This window comes from Nannospalax galili, unplaced genomic scaffold (genome assembly GCF_000622305.1).
Source record: "Nannospalax galili isolate Female #2095 unplaced genomic scaffold, S.galili_v1.0 scaffold660, whole genome shotgun sequence".
Classification (NCBI taxonomy): Eukaryota; Metazoa; Chordata; class Mammalia; order Rodentia; family Spalacidae; genus Nannospalax; species Nannospalax galili.
In genome coordinates, this window is record NW_008349073.1 from 2,271,890 (window position 1) to 2,287,134 (window position 15,245).

General features: G+C 43.9%; 1 non-coding gene across 1 annotated transcript; it reads left to right on the forward strand.

Moving 5' to 3' along the window:
• Positions 1–2,293: 2,293 nt before the first annotated feature.
• On the forward strand, positions 2,294–2,510 carry LOC115072581. Its single transcript, XR_003851626.1, has one exon. It is a non-coding gene; the product is annotated as a small nucleolar RNA U3 (small nucleolar RNA).
• The last annotated feature ends 12,735 nt before the right edge of the window (positions 2,511–15,245 follow it).

Consider the following 15,245-nt stretch of genomic DNA (forward strand, 5'->3'; position numbering starts at 1 on the left):
GGATCCAATGCTTACTTCTGACCTCCTCAGGCACTACATGACATGGACGTACTTACATGCATGCAGGCAATACACTCATACACATAAAATAATAAAAATATTTTAAAAAAGAAATATCTGGAAGAATGTACATCAAAATATTAATGTGGCTTTTCTATGGATAAGACTGATGATGGTAGGCTTTGCTTTCTTTTAAATCTTTCTGTACTTTCAGATTTATTTATTTATTTATTTATTTATTTATTTATCTAAAGTATGAGTGTTTTGTGTGAATGCATGTAAGTGTATCCATGTCATACAAAACCCATGGAGGCCAGAAGACTGCATTAGAGTCTCTGGAACTGGAGTTACAGATGGTTATTAGCCAACATGTAAGTCCTGGGAATTGAACCTGGATCCTCTGGAAGAGCAGCCAGTGCTCTTAACCACTGAGCCATCTCTCCAGCCTCCAGAATTATTTTTAATCTGTGTATTTATAATTTTTTAAGACAGTGTCTTGCTATATAGCTCAAGCCGGCCCCAAACTCATGATCTTATTTCAGCCTCCTGTATGCTAGTACTCTAGGTGTGTTCCACAGTGCCTGGCTTCAGATTTTTTAATGAGAAATTAATGCAATATTACTTTTATAATTATAAAAATTACATTTTTAAAGGAAAGAAGGAAATGAAAGGAAGAAGAGGGAAGGAAAGAAGAAAGGCCTGTACCTTGTATACTCTGCCAAAAGCACTCTATAGCTATTAAAAATGTGTCTCAGCTGGGCATGGTGGCACACGCCTGTCGTCCCAGCACTTGGGAGGCAGAGGCAGGTGGATCTCTGTGAGCTCAAGGCCAGCCTGGTCTACATAATGAGTTCCAGGACAGCTGGGGCTACAGGGAGACCCTGCTTCAAAAAGACAGAAAAAAAGGGTCTCTTATACTTGGTTTTGCTATGCAGTTCACGTTGACCTTGAACTCACAATCCTCCTGCCTCAGCCACCTGAGTGTAGGGATTTTAGGTGTACACCACCACTCCCAGCTTCTGTCTTTTTTTTTTCTTTTTTAACTCAAATAGCAGCTTGCATGTGCTACTTAATGTTCTGTTCTCATGTGCTATTTAATGTTCTTAATGTTCTGTTCTCATCTTTTCCACTTGAAGGCAGATCTTGATCAAGCCAGTTTAGTTTCCCACCAATAATACATGAATGACCCTAAATATCTTTATCTTAGCTGATGTGTTGATTTTGTGTGTGTGGAGCTAGAGACAGAACACAGTCTCATGCATTCTAGCCAAGCACTGTACACCTGAACTATAGCGCCCATCCCTTTTGCTGCTTGTTTAATGGATGAGAAATGGCACTGTATTGCCATTTTGTATTTCTCTCACTTTGAAGGAGGTTGAACATCTTTTTACATGTGTGAAAACAATACATTTCTTTATGTCTGTGCACTTTATTCACATCTTTTGTCCACTTTTCATATTGATTTGTACAGTGGAAATAAGCAAGCCTTTATCTGCTATTCATGTTTGTAACTATCTCATGCAATTTATCACTTATTGTTTTATTTTATTATATGTTCCATTTTCCCATGCATAGATGTGTTCTATAAATTAAAAAATTTTGTATGCAGAGTAGGGGGTGGCAGGTGCATGTGCCACTGCTCTTGTGGTCAGAGAACAACCCACAGGGGTTGGTTCTTTCCTTCTGCCATATGGGTTCCTGGAATTGAACTCAGGTTGTCAAACTTGGTAAGAAGTGCCTTCACACGCTGAGTCACCTCACTGACCTGTCAGTGTGGATTTTGTTGTTTGTTTTTCATTTTTTATGGTTTTCTTTTTTTGAAAGAGAGGGTCTCCCCATAGCCCCTGCTAGCCTGGAACTCACTATGTAGACTAGGCTGGTCTTGATCCCATGGTGATCCACCTGCCTTTGCCTCCAGAGTGCTAGGATTAAAGGTGTGCGCCACCACACCTGGCATAAGTGTGTGTGTTTCTTTATACTGTGAGTTTATTCACTCTTTTATTTATGGCACAAGACTCTCCCCTATTCCAAGATTGTGTTTATATTATATATTGTGTATATACATATATGTATATATGTATCTGTGTATATATGTATATGTGTGTGTGTGTGTGTGTGTGTGTGTGAGAGAGAGAGAGAGAGAGAGAGAGAGAGAGAGAGAGAGAGAGAAAGAATTGGGTGTGGTGGCACATGTGTAATCTCAGCACTTGGGATACTAAGGGCAGGTTTAACACGTGTTCTAGGCCAGCCTGAGCTACAGAGTGAGACCTTGTTTGTTTAAAAAATAACCCCAAAGACTATACTTTCAGGGATTGTTTCTATAGTTTGTAACTAGAGAAGCTTCTATGAACTGTGTAGAGTACCAGAAACCACGAGGATGAGACATGCCGTTCTCTCCTGAGCGTGAAGCTGGCTTTTGGTGTTGCTATTTTCTGTAACTGCCACTTGTCATTGATGATCATTCTTCTCTTCCTTTGAGAGAGTTAGAGAGAGGGATCACAGACTGAGTGAAAAAAATAAAAATAAAAAACAACTCCAAAAGATTATATATATCCATATATATGCACAACACGCACAGATTTATGTATCAAACACTGTTTTCTTCTAGCACTTTTGTGACTTAACTATTAACTTCTAAATATTTTCTACTTTGTTTTGTTATAAAGATTGAAGTAGGAATCTCTTTTTTCTCCTAAGTATGTCCCCAGCTGTTACAGCCTTAAGTATTGAACAATCTGTCTCACCCCTCTGATATGTGATGCCATTTTAGGAAATGCTAATCCTATGTTAATTCAGCTCTATTTCTGAGGTCTTCATTCTGTTCTGTTTCTCTGACTGAACCGTTTCCAATACTTCTGTATTTTAATTATATTTTCACAAAGTACAGAGCTGATCTCTTCTTAGGTAACCTAAAAGAATTTCCTGGCTATCTGTGTTTATTTTTCTACCCAAATCTAAGAATAAATTTGTCTAATTCCAAGGATAAAAGATAGCCAGGTAATTAAATATCAAGCATAATTTAAGGTGAATGAACATTTTTGTAACACTTAAGATCTGTGATTTCCAGAGGGAAGAACAAGATTTTTCATCTATTTTTTACCTTCTGCTTCTTCCTTGGTAATGTTTTAAATTTTTCATGTGATTCTTGCATCTTTCTTGTTATTGCGATTGGTTGTCCCCTTTCATTGTATTTTTTTAGCTTGTTCTTTGGAGAATGCTATTAGTCTGTTGTATCAATTTCATATCACCGATCTTATAGAACTCTTACTAGCTGCAATTTTTCCTGTTGTTTCTCCTGGATTTTCAAGTTATGCAATCGGATCATTTTACATTAAAGATACAATTTTGCTTCTTGTTCTCCAGTTTGGTGCTTCATTTCGTTTTCTTATTTAACTGCTTTAATTGCTACTTCATCTAACTGCTCTTTACTCTAGTGGGACTCCTTCTGTAGTTTTATCCTTAAGCTAGCTGATGAGTTTGGTTTGCAATAAATAATGCAAACAGAAAAATAATCAAAACAATAATAGGTAGTTCACAGTAGAGGAAATAAAAATATGAATCAATGTGTGAAAAGATACTCAGGCACAGCATTATTGGTCTGCCCTGTTTTTCATTTTATTTGAGACAAGGTCTCCCAATGCAACTCAGGCTCCTGCCATCTCCACGTTGGGATTATAGATGTGCACCACCATTCCTGGCTTAACCTGCCCTTTAAATGCTAAAATCTAGATATTTTTGTCCCTGGTCTAGCTTTCTTTGCCCACTGGAGCTCTCTAGGCCCTTGCCTCTTTTGTCTTATAAGTGTTTTGTCTGCATGTATGTAAGTGCATCATGTTCATGCAATGCCTGTGGAAGCCAGAAGACAGCATTGGATCACCTGGAACTGGAGATATGGATGCTTGTTACCTGTCATGTGGGTGCTTGGAACCTAAACTAGGTCTTCTGCGAGAGCAATCAGTGTTCTTAATCGCTGAACCATCTCTCCAGCCTCCACTTACCCTCTTTGGATTTGAGGGTTTTACATGTTTATCAAATCAATATGTACACATGGTTGAGAATGTCAAATTTTTCAAAAGACTGAAAATGAATAAAAACTAACCCAGGCCCACCTTTCCCTGCCTCTATCCAAGAGCTATTTCTTCTAGTATTTACTTCCATAACTGTAAGTAATATATTTATAATGCTATTTCTTGATTTATCAGATGTAAACATTATTTTTTCTCCTTACACACAAATGAGGATCCAGTTCTGTTTCACTGCCCACAGCTTGACTTTGCCATTATATTTACTATCTTTGGTTAAACAATATTTCATTGTTGAGACTATATAAACAGTGCCCCTGCAGAATCAATTAGAGAACAAGGACTAAATTTTTTTTGTAACTAAAGTTTATTTTGAGATCTTTCATATAAACATATGTACAAATCATGAAAAAAAATCTTCAGAAACAGAAATTTAAAAGTTAAAATAGGGCCAGGGGTGATCTCCGTGAAAGCAAGGACAGCCTGGTCTACATAGCTAGTTCCAGGCCAGCTGTGGCTAAGGGCAGACATTGTCTCAAAAAAAAAAAAAAATTAAAGGCCAGAAAGGTGACTCAACAGGTACAGGTGGTTGTCACCAAGCCTGAGTACTTGAGTTTGACTCCTGGGTCCCACATGGTAGAAGAGAACTAGCTCCCTTAAGTTGTTCTCTGACCCCTGCATGTGTACTGTGGTACACACATGCCTACATGTATGCACACACATATACACATAGAAATAAGTAAAATTTTAAAATAATTTAAGATTAATGAACATCTTTTACCAGGCATGGTGGCATATGCCGTTAATCCCAGAGAAGAGGTAGGTAGGTGGATCTGTGTGAGTTCCAGGCCAGCCTGGTCTACATAGGGAATTCCAAGCCAGCCAGGGTTCTATAGTGAGACCCTGTCTCAAAAGTAAATAATTTTTAAAAGTCTTCAGAAACAAAGTTCCATTTAAGAAGATGGCCCCACTCTCTCGCTGTCACCACACTGCCCAGGCCCCACCATATCACGCAGCCTGTCACCTGGAGCCTTTGATGAAATGTACATTTAACTCATTTACATTTAAATCTTCACACAGGTCAGTGATAGGTTTAAGACTGACTCCACTACACAGGTTGTCTAGACAAATCCAGGCATATTTTAGACTTGGAATGAGATCGATCTCTCCACTTATAGCCACAATCATTACTGCTGCATAGTTTCCTCAGCCAGGACCAGAAAGAGCTCTCTAGTGGCTCACACTTCTAACAAGGACTGAATTTTGTTTGTGTGTGCAGAATCTTGGAATTTCTCATTGGCATCATCCCATTCTGCCATGATCTCGTTTAAGCACCCCTCACTCATCCTCTCTTCAGCGGCTCTGGCCCTCCTGGACTTTATAGAAGTCTCCTTTTTTCAGGCCACTCTATCACAGAGCTGCATCCCCAACCCTCTTTTTACATTTTGTCTTTGAGATAGGGTCTCACTAAATTTCCTAGGCTGACCTTGAACCTACTCTGTTCCCTGGCAGCTCTTGAACTTGTAATCCACCTGCCTAAACCTTTAGAGTCGCTGGGACTACAGACCTGTGCTGCCAGTCCTGGCTTGAAGCTTATTGTTAGTAACTTTCTTAAATAGGCGGTGAGTCCTTACACATCTGAAAAATGCCTTTGTTCTAGCCTAATGCATAATGACCATTTGTCTGGCTATTGAACTCACATTAATTTCCCTCTGATGTTAAACGCCTATTTCCTTTGCATTCCAGAGTCTGAGGTTTCCATGAAAAACTTCCATGTCACTTTAATGTTCATTGGGATCCCCCCCACTCCCACCGCCCTGGAATTTTTGGTTATTTTCTTGGTCTCTGAAATTTGCTGTGGATTGATTCAGCTCAGCAGGCTCTTTAAAGAACTCTAAATTTCAGGGCTGAGAATTTTCCTGTATTATTTATTTGATCATTTCTTCTTCTCAATTTTCTCTGTTCTCTCTGGAGGGCCCATTGGTCCAGTGTGAGCCTTCAAAATTGATTCTCTCTTTATTCCTATTATCTTTTCCATCTGTCTTGTTATCCTGCTTTCTGGAAGATTTTCTCAACTTCAATCTTCCAATTCTACTGAATTTGATAATTCTACTTTCTGGGAGAGTTTCTTACCCTTATCTTCATTTCTACTGAATATTTTCTTTTGGCAGCCATTTTAAATTGTTTTCATTTCCAACAGCATGTTCTTGTCCTGAGCTCCTTCTCAGTGCTGTCCCTGTGGGCATGAATGAGAGGCTTTGCTTGCTTTGTGTTTGGTTCCTTCTATCCCCTACATGCACACCTTTAATCCCAGCACTCTGGAGGCAGAGGCAGGGGGATCTCTGTGAGTTCAATTGAACTCACAGAGAAATAACATTCTGGGGGCTAGAGAGCACTGGCTCTCTTGCAAAGAACCCACATTTGATTCCCAGTACCCACATGGCAGTTAACAACCATCTGTAAGTCCAGTTCCAGGGGTTCCAATGCCCTCTCCTGACCTCCACAGGCATTGCATAAATGTGGTGCACTTATATACATACAGGCAAAATGCTCATACACATAAAATAAAAAATATTTTTTAAAAAAGAAATAACATTTTGAAGGCTGGTGTGGTGGCACTTGTCTCTAGTCCCAGCACTCAGGAGGCAGAGGCAGGTGGATCTCTATAAGTTCAAGCCAGCCTGGCCTATGTAAGTTCCAGGCCAGCCAGAGCCTCACAGTGAGACCCTTCCTCAAAAAGAAAAGGAGGAGAAGAAAGAGGAGGAGGAGGAGGAGGAGGAGGAGGAGGCTTATACAGTGAACTGTTTCCTGTGTTGTGGAGGAAGAAGAAGAAAGGAAGAAATAGCATTTTGAAAAAAATTAGTATGATTCCGTAATTGATATACAGAATAAAAATTATATAATACAAGAGCATACATTTCAACATGTGAGAGTATAATCTTGCCTCAATTTATATACAGCAATGGTCCTAGAGGGTTCAACAGTGTTAATGTGTGAACACAGTTCACAGATCGTTGTGAATAGCGTTTTACTGGTTAGGAAGTCATGTGGAGGCTGTGGGAGACAAGGAACCTATCAGGCTGTCTGTGCAAGCATTCACTCAGCCAGGCATGCCTGCCCTCCACTTGCTAGTGCCAGTAGATTATCATTTTGATAATCAACAGTGTCACCACAGATTTCAGAAAGCCTTCAGGGGTCACAGCTACTAGAAACCACTGGACTAAGTGATCACTAAGGTTTCTCTCTAATCCTAGGATCCTGAGATTACTTCAAAAAATGGAAGAGCAAACCATGGGCAGGTGGGAATGGAGATTGCCAGTCCCTAGAGCCATCTGCACTGCTGGACATAGTAACATTTGATGCTGGGGGAATCTTAGAGGTTTTCCTCTTTTCAAACAGAAACACACACACACACACACACACACACACACACACACACATACACACACGGAGCCAAGGAACCAGTAGCTCCATTGTTTTGCATGCTTATGAGGAAGGCTCACTGCCTGCATTGACCTTCCTCAGATGAAGGTGATGGCATCCATGCATCATTGATGTTCTTCCTCAGTTCCTCAATGCCTGTCCTTCTTTGCTCTTTTACTTGGCAGTTCCCCCCAAACTAGTCACCTTCGTTCTCCTCATCCCCAGAGCCTTTGTGGATGGAGACCATGCAACAAGATGCAGACGGCTGAGGCCACAGCAGACAGCAGTCCACCACCTTCCTCCTCTGTCCTGCTCCCCAGAGCCATAACCTATTATTTCTCCTAGTTGCCAGCCAGTGACCGCTCCCTGCTCCAGGGGATGAATACCACTCTAACACCCCTCCTCTGCAAGAGGAACTCTCCTTTGTGCTCAGGATGGTTAGCCATTCCCTTCTCTCCCTCCTCATCCTTCACCATTTTTAATTTGTCCCGCTCTGCTCACACACTGGCCATGTCCTTTAATCTAAACAGGAAACACTCCCTGAATCCTTGAGCAACAGCTCCATCTTCCCCACTGTATTATCTGTTGCTCTGATAAAACACCATGGCCAAGGGAACTTAGCGAAGGGTTTATTGGGCTTACAGCTGCAGGGGATAAGACTTCATCGTGGCAGGGAGACATGACAGCAGAAGGAGGCTGGAGAAGAATGCTGAGGGGCCCCATCTTCAAGCACGCACAGGAAGCAGAGAAAAACTTGAAATGGGAAATGGACAGGGCTCTGAACTCTCAAAGCCCACCCCTAGTGACTTACTTCCTCCAGCCAGGTGGCCCCTCCTAGGGATTCCATGACCTTCCCTGAACAGCACCACCAGATGACCAAGTGTTCAAATACTTGGAGCCTCAGGGGGGCATCCCTCATTCAAACCACCGCACCCCCTCTCCCTACCAGTGCCGAGGATGCATCTACACTGACATCTTCCTCAACACCCTCCACTGCTGCAGTCTGGTCCCTCTCTCTCCACCATGTGTCCATCCAGGTCATTAGTGGCCTAACCATCAATTCCTGTTTCCAGTCTTCATCTCCTACTTAAATTCTTTGCAGCATTTGATTCCATGAATCATGGAATAAGTTCATGATTCATGAACCTGTCTCTGGTTTTCTTTCCCTTTTCTGATTCACTCTTTCATATTGAATTTTCCAGCTCCTTCCCCTTGTTCTGAACTCTCTCCTCCTTTTCCTTTCCTCTCTCCTGGAAGGGGCACCATGCATTGACTGATTTTCTACAAAATGCTTTCATTTGCCTTTCATCCTGTCATCTCTTGGTCAAATTTTAAGGTGTGTGCAACTTACCTGGAAGACTTGTTAAAATGTAGCTCTAATTCAGCAAGCTGAAGTAGGGCCTGAGTCTGCCTTTCTTACAGGCTGCCAGGTGTTCTTGATGCTGCTGACTTTCTAATCACACTTGGAGGAGCAAGGCCCCCTCCCATGCCAATAGCTTTCAAATTTGCTGATTATTAGAGTCACCTTGAGAGCCTTAGAAATTCCTGATATTTTTACTAATTAACTCAGAATATTGGACTAAGGATATGGCTCATCTGGTAGAGTTCTTCCATGAAGCCCTGGGTTAGATCCCCAGCATCACATAAAACCAGGCTTAGTAATGTATGCCTGTAGTACCAGCACTCAGGAGCTAGAAGCAGGAGGATTAGAAGTGCAAGGTCATTCTCTCAGCTACATGGCAAATTTGAAGCCAGCCTGAGATACAGGAGACCCAGTCTCAAGAAACAAAAATAAATAAATAAACGAATGAATAATAAATCAAAACATCTAGGGAAGGTAGACAAGGTCAATGCACAATGTAGTCTGGGAAACCAGCCTGGGCCAGCTTTCAGTTAGTCCTGGAGGTTCCTCAGCCCTGGTGCTCATTAGAATTTTCTACGGAGCTTTTACAAACTACTTGTGCCCGGACCACACCTACATCAATTAAATCAGGATCGCTGGGGTAGCTCCCCAGGTGATTCTAATACACCTCCCCTCCCCTCCCCTCCCCACAGTAGCCATTCTCTTCAGACTGCGTGTCTAAGCAATGGCCTCAGATCTAGAGGGTCATGAGTGCAGAAGAGCAGGTGTGAAGTCAGACCTGAGTCCCATTTGCCAGTTATGTGCTTTTATAATCTTAGAGAAGTTAATTTAGCCTCACCTTCAATATGAGATTCAAAATACACATCCTCCCAGCTCCACCTTAATTTCAGCAGAATATAGATAATGTGTGTATATATATATGTCATCAAGACCCCATTGGAATTTGGGAAAGTGTCTATATAGGAACCTATCTTTACCTTTCTAATATGTGGTGACCACTTGAGTCCCCACCAGTCGGGCTGACTGCCTGCAGGAGAAATCTCTAGTCTTTGTAAACTCAATTATAAGACCAGCCAGGGAGCAGATGGTTTATTAGCAGCCAGGCCACCAAAGGGGAAGTCATGAGGACTTGCATTTGCAGCAGACAGAGAGGTGAAATCAAACATCCCAACACCTGCAGAGCAGGCTGGCCCACAGCCTGTAGGCTGCAGGGTATGCTCCTCAGCCCTGTACAGGGACAGTTATCCAACTGTTGACAGTACACAGTGCAGTACAGCCACCTAACCCTGGCCAGGAGCCTGCAGATCATCAGCAGTCCTTTCTGGACACCCACATTGATGCTGAGGGAGAGGAGCACAACACAAACAAAAAGGAGTTCAAATCTGGCGCACTGCTCCTGGCTGTGTGAGCTTCAACCTCAACTTGCTCTGCAGCTGACATTATTTTTATTTTATCAGCACACTCATGCCCGTGGAGGAAGCAGATACTCTGAAGTAAAAGGACCAGGGATAGAGAAGATAGACTCCAGGATTGACACATTCTAGGTCCTAGGTACAAGGATGCTTGAGTTGTGTTTATTTTTATAAGTTGCATTTATCTGAAATTAACAACTTAAGCAGGCATGTATTTGCTAAATCCTACAGAAAAGGAAGGAAAAAGCTAAAAGGCACAGCAAGCACTCAGGCCTGAAGACAGGCCTGGAGGGAGGGAACCTACTGGCTGAGCTAAGTTTGAGTTTAGGGCTTCAAAGCTCTGAAGCCAAGATGGAAAAATAACACATACTTCTCTGTTCCCAGAGGAATTTCTGGAAAGTTGATGTTGGCCAGCAAAGTTCATAGCCTGGGGTTGGAGGACAGTGCATGCTATGCAGGGCCACCCTAGTCAGTTTCCCAAGGCAGGTGAGGCAGGGCTGCTGCTAGGTCTTGACTCATAGCCACCACCCCCCCCCCCCGCCCCATGTTACCATCTATTCAATCCAAATGGCTGGGTCAGTGTAACCCAATAGGGATAAAGATGACTTTCCACTACCTGTGCTGGAATCTATAGATTCGACCTCTTATCCCACAGATTGGAGTTCTTAAGACTTCATAACACTATCAAACTGGAAGAGCCTTTAAACTCATCCAGCCTCCCATGGAAACTGCTGAGAAGTCTCAGCCCAGAGAAGGATGAGTCTGCTCAAAGTCACACAGCAAGAGAGGAAGACAGAATTGGGCTGGACTCTGACCTCCCCCACCAACTTCATCAGCTGTACACCACATTGTTGACCCCACCCTGACCTTCACAATAGAAGTACAGTGACTTCCACAAATCTGTTTACCAGCTCCATGATCTGGAATCAGAGGTGCTGAAGAGAGCCTTAGATTCTCCCCTGTGGCATCCCAACTATGATAGAAGCAAAGCCGCAGAGAATGCTGGGGTCTCTGGAGACAGTGGTCCTCACTGTGCCTCCTTTGAGAAGTCAGTGCAGGCATCACAGAGAGAGCACACACTGCAGAGCCAGGAGGCTAGGGACACAGCTCAATCTGAATGACTTTGGCTTGTAGTTAGCCTCAGTTTCCTCATCCATGAAATGGAGCCCTCGAACAGAAATATAGTGAAGATGAATGAGAAGAATACACACAGCCTGTAGCATTGTATAGTTATAGTTATCACATAGTGTAGTATAGCATTGTATAGTTATAGTTATCACATAGTGTAGTATAGCATTGTATAGTTATAGTTATCACATAGTGTAGTATAGCATTGTATAGTTATAGTTATCACATAGTGTAGTATAGCATTGTATAGTTATAGTTATCACATAGTGTAGTATAGCATTGTATAGTGAATAGATGGTGACATGAGGGGAGCTCATGAGTCAAGACCCAGCACCAGCCCAGCCTCACCTGCCTCAGGGAACTGACTAGACTTTGCTGGCCAAGGTTAATTTCCAGAAATTCCTCTGGGGACAGAGAAGTATGTGTTTAGAAGACCTATAATTTTAAATGTGGCCTTGACATCTGAGTCTCAGAAAGCCCTAACCATGAGTTTCCCTTCTTTCTCCAGACATACCCCCCCGACACACCCTAAAGGAAACACTCCCTACCTGGCCAGTTCCCCTCACAGCCAGCCCAGAGATTCTCTACCTGGTCCTTAGTCCAACGGTTTTTACCTCCCTACCAGCCCAAGAAATTATCTGAACAAGCTCACTGAAACCTCTTGCAGGAATCAGAGGATACCCACCCTATCGTCATCACACAGCCCACCTCTCTCAGCCCTCACTGCAGTCCTGAGTACAATCCTCATGTGGTCCTGCATAGCATGCACTGTCCTTTAACCCCCAGCTATGACTCTATGTGACTAATGCTATTGCCAAGTTCATCCCATTGTGCAATCAAGGTCCTCTCCTTCTCCTTAGGACCTAGCTCATCAGACTCTAACTACTGCCCCATGAAAGGCATTGGCAGATGTTTCACCTATTTTTATGCTGGGAATGAAATGATTATGCCAAGGTCATATAGGCAAGAGAGACGGGGCCCAGTGAGTCTCATGCCAGTGTCCTCCAGTGTTGGTGCCAGCCCTGTGCCTGCAGCCTTTGATGGAAGCAGCACTGCCCCCAAGAATTGCTTCTCTGTGCTGAGATGAAGCCCTGGCCATCAACTTCACCCTTAGTAAAGTGAGTACAGGACGCCTCAGGACTATACGCCTCCTTAAGGACATCCAAAGATTGACCCAGGCATGAGACCAGAGCCTCATGGGAAGTTTCACACAGGGAAGTAGATAAGGAAGACCTTATCTCGGTTCACTTGGACTTTGGCTCAGTGCCCTTGGCCTCAGGGATCTAGTTGGAAGACAATGAGGTAGTCAGGAGTCCTGTACATGATCCTTCAGGTGGAGATACTCCAAGCTTCTTGGCCATAAGAATAAACTATAGAACTATTGATATTTTACTGCAGATGCCCTGCCCCAACCATTATTTAGGGAGCTGGGAGATACCAGCTAGAGCTCTAAACTGGGGGTTAGGTCTGGGTGGCTTTGGCCAACCTAGAGCTGTTCCTCATCCACACTTCCACAGAAGCTCTCTGACACAGTGAGCTCTCTGATTTCTGAGTGACAGAGCTGAAGCTTCTGTCTACATGGAAAGGCTGGGACTCTGGCAGGAAGAGATCTTGGCAGATAGCAGAAAAGTTACCACTGGACCTGGATCAGCCTTTCTCAAGCCCCAAGGTGTTCCAGCCTCTCAGAATCCCAGGCGTTTTCGTGAACAAAGGAGCCAGCTCTCAAACCAGGATAGGTTTCAAATGCTAATACAATGTTGGTCAGGCACCCTCAGAGCAAACCAACTCTCAAACTGTGTCACTGCTGCTTCAGTTAATCCCCTTCATGCAGATGGAGAAACCAAGGCTCATCCTAAGGACTGGCTTAAGCAGTCAACATGAGGTTGAAGGGGACACTGGGGAGCCTGTGCTGATAATAGTGTTGCACCAGTCCAGCTCCCTATTGAGCAGCTGACCTCAAAGACCAGAAACCTGGCTGGCTCATGATGCCCGCAGCTGAGCAAGGACAGCCATAGGGCTCTCTCCTGCACTCAGTGCCATGAACCAGCTTCCAGCGGCCAGTCACCTTCCCTGGCTCTCCTGCCTGAAGTTCTCTGCTCTGTTCAACCAGAGAAGCCAGGCTCATATCATGGGGTAAAATTCCCTGTACCTGCTTGACCTTGATCAGTCTTCCCCTGAGGCTATAGCCGGATATTATCCAGTTGAGCAAAGAGGGAAGCTAGGGAGCCAAGGAAATTTGGCAAATAACCAGAAATGGGTTTAGGTAGATGATAGTAACAGCCTTTTTTTTTTTTTGTCTTTTTGGGACAGGCTCTCCCTGTAGCCCCAGCTGGCCTGGAACTCACTATGTAGACCAGGCTGGCCTAGAACTCACAGAGATCTGCCTGCCTCTGCCTCCCAAGTGTTGGGATTAAATGTGTGAGCCACCACACCTGGCTAGATGGTAACAACTCTTCCAGTGGACTGAATTTAGGCTGAAATACTCTGGGGAGGCCCCTGGCCTTTAGTGGAAGGCACATCTTACTGTTTGCATGTTTGCTCACACTGCCATCTCTTTAACATGGTCATACATAGCTCTTTTATCATGAAAATAAATTCATTTTGGAGCATAGCCATTTCCTTGTACCCCCTTGGGACCTGAGGAAATGCTGAGGATTTCCTTGGAGCTGGGCTGTTAAAATGAAGTGCTACTGGACTAGGATGCCTATCTCTCTTTCCCTCGTCCCCTCGCACAGAACCCTTTCCTCTCTTCTCCCTCGTAACCCAGCAGCTAGCAAGGCAATGGCTGTTTCTGAGAAAAGGCCTTTTCATGCTGACAGTGTGTATGCCTGCTCCAGATCCCAGAACTTCTGCAAAGGGATGCCCATCTCCCCAAGCCCAGACCTCAGACGTTGCTGCTGGCACCGTAGTACAAAAACAAGACCAGGATCTGCCCTAGCTCAGGTCTCACAAATTTGGCCTAATCTCTGCTCCCCAGAGAGAATATCTCTGAAGATTTGTCTGAAGCTCAGGTAGACCAGAAGGGGCTCAGTCTGTCTTCAGCTTGCCAAAGGTCCCTGAAACAGGATGGAAAGGTGTGACTTCAACCTGCTTTTTTTCCACTCATCCCTGGGTCAGCTGAGACACCCCATAGGCCCTGTCTCTTCTTTCTAGAGGAGCAGGGGTAATAATGAGATTCCAGAAAGAGAAGGACAGATGAGACTGGGACAATAATCCCAGCACCTTGTTGGTGTTTTTAACGTCATGGAATCCAGGAATCGAAAGAGCCACAGGCACTGTTGCTGTATATTGGATTTCACTTGTGCTGGGAGGTGTGTGCTGTTGTCTCCAGTTGGCTGAGTGATTGTGATGTGTTTAAGAACTCTGTCACCACAAAAATCACCTCTGGGGATTTCCTGAGCAGCCCAGAGGACCCCCTCAAGAGATTCTCCTCAGACATTACCCAATCCAGAGCCCCTAAACCATGACATCATCTGAGCCCTCTGACAACTGAGTGGGTGTGTGAATTTATCCCAATCCCTTCATCCCAGGAGGCCTAGAATTCGGAAAAGAGACAAAGGAGGGAGTGTGAGAATGTCTGGGGGGTGTCTTAAGGGCTACCACCTGTGTTTCTAGAATCCAGAAAATCCTGGACTCCCACCTGCCCCCAACCTCCCTGCTTTCAGAATCCTTGCTTGCCTCTTAGGGAGTGGAAGTCTCGCTTTATTCACTTAATAAATTGAAATGAGAAAAGGGAGCTTGTGGTAGGGTAGTCTCTATGAAGAATCACCTATCCCTTAAAGATAGCATGGATGATGTATATGTTGGGGCAGGGGGACGGTTCTAGGGTCTGTTTCTGGAGCTAAAAAGGCTCAGGGAGGGAGGGGTGAGCCGCTGGGGGTTGGGGGTGAGGGAGTG